Genomic DNA, 2,353 nt, shown 5'->3' with positions numbered 1-2,353 from the left:
CTGGGTACCTCCTCCCCATTCCCTGTTTCACAATGAAACATGAATAAAGATGACTGAGGAGGCCACAGCTTTTTACCTACATTTTAGCCTAAGCTGATATCAGGGACTGGAGTGGACAGTATCACCTATGTGATACTCCCAGAGCTGCATTTTGGGTGACAAGATTCAAGGACATAGCTGCATATCCTGTGGCCTGTGCACCGGCTGCTCCATAATCTCCAAGATTAATTTATGCAAAACATGGGAAGATGTGCTTTTTCCTTTTGCAGTGAATGACTTCATTAACCTTTCAGGAGCTTGCCAATAGTGAAGTAGAAGCAATGGGAAAATCACACTTCTGGGAAAAGGGAACTTCTGCCATGTAGCTAAGAGCACATACCTGGCAGAGGCCAAAGGCACCAGCAAATGATGGACCCTGGTTTAGGAATCCGCCTTCCTGCTCTGCTCTCCCTGACACCCTCCAGTCTCTGCCCTGCTCTTGCAATGGTCCTCCCCTGGGTGCTGACAGCTCACGGCATGACCAGAGAGACAAGGAAGCCAGATGGGAAGGCAAATGAGGCAGAGGGTTTTAGACAGAGTCTGGAGAGAGACCTAGCCCAGAGGCAGAGCAGGAGAGAAAAAGCAGGTAAAACAGGTGAAGCAGGTATGGAGAGGGAGAAAAACGGCTGTGGGAAAAACGGGAAAAGGTGCACAGCACCTCGCATGGAGCATGAGGGAGATCATCTCGCTAAGGAAGGGTCAGAGTGTTGCAGAGACAGAAGGGAGAAGTCAGGAACTGTCTGGTCAGGGGAGCTGAGGCTCACTGACGTTAATGAGCCTGGGACTGAGTGACATCTGGCAGGGGGAAATGTGGTGCTACCCAGGAATAGAGCTAAACTCCACTGGAGGCCAAAAAGTCACCATGCCCTGTCCTGTAGGACACTGGATGAACTTCAGCACAAGGCCATCTGCTTGATCTCTTTGTGCCTTGCCGTCAGGAACACCTCATGAGCCCTGATTTGGATGTCTCTCCCATCAGCCTAGATGCAGCCACCTCTCCCTGCCCTGAGAAAGGGACTTCTCCATGCCACATGTTCCCTATGTGGGAAGAAAACAGAATCCATGAGGGGATATAAAAAAACCACCACTTTTCAATTGCTGCTGCTGGACATGATCCTTACAGCCAAAATCCTGTCCCTGAAGAGAGGTGGTTAAATACACCGCAACCACTCTGGCTGACTTGGAGGAAACTCTATCCCACATCAGATAGTGGGACAGCCTCCTTGTGGGATCAGGTGGCTCTCTCAGGCAGATGGGAGAGGGGTTCTCCCTACTGCAGTGACCCTGTTGATCCTGTCCTCTTCCAACAGCAGGACACTAAGCACAGGTCTGCCAGGAACATAGCACAGCTGTCCTGACCTGTTGGGTACTGCCTTGTGGGCTCAATGCAACTCTCCATCAAGATGCAGAGGGCTTCCCAAACCTTTGGTGCTCATCCTCTGCCTCCTCCATCATGGCTTTCCCTGGCACAGCATGGGGTCCTGAACTCAGCTGGAAGTGGCACAGTGAGACAGTCATCCTCTCAACAACCAGAGATGTCAACACACAGCCAGACACAGCACAATCCATGTTTTCAGGACAGAGTGTCTAGAGCCAGAGGGAAGTCAGGGGAATGGGAACAAGACAATAGGTCAAGACCAGAGTAAGTCACAAGGTCATGTCCAAGGAGGTAAGGTGACGTCAGGAAACAACATTTGAGACTGGAGACTTCATCAAGCTTCCAGGCAGAAACAAAGTACTCAGACATTAAAGTGACAACTGTGCTGCAGCTCAGAACGAGACTCCAGGCAGCTCCATCCAGAGCCGGCGGCACACACATGGAGGGAGTCTCACCTTGCTCCCTCAGAGGGCAACCCCCATCCTGCCTGGCTGGCCACGGCTGCAGCACGGGGGTGGCCCGCGCTGGCCACGGCTGCAGCAGGGGGCTGTCCAGCTGATCCCATGCCCTGTCCTTCTCCCTCAGGCCTGGCCAGCCCACCCCTCTGGCAGCTTCCAGGCAGCCAGGCCACAGGGACAGGCAGCTGGCAACAACAAAAAGGGGTCCACCGTGGAGACACACACATAAGGGAGGAATTTGGAGGATAAACTAGAGGGAAGAGATAGGAGTGTGCGGCGCATGAATAGTGGGGGAGGGTAGAAGATACAGGGTGAGAGAAGAAAATGACATGAACAGAAGGAAGAGAGCTGCAAATAGAAGGGGATATGGAAACAGCAGAGAGAGACAGATTGCAAGAGCAGTGGAAGTAGAGGAGACCTAAAGGGACAGAATATAATAATAACAACTCTTAAAATGAGAGGAAAAGGAGAGAGAAGA

Source organism: Corvus brachyrhynchos, unplaced genomic scaffold (assembly GCF_000691975.1).
Source record: "Corvus brachyrhynchos isolate BGI_N302 unplaced genomic scaffold, ASM69197v1 scaffold152, whole genome shotgun sequence".
Classification (NCBI taxonomy): Eukaryota; Metazoa; Chordata; class Aves; order Passeriformes; family Corvidae; genus Corvus; species Corvus brachyrhynchos.
This window is presented reverse-complemented; position numbering follows the sequence as displayed.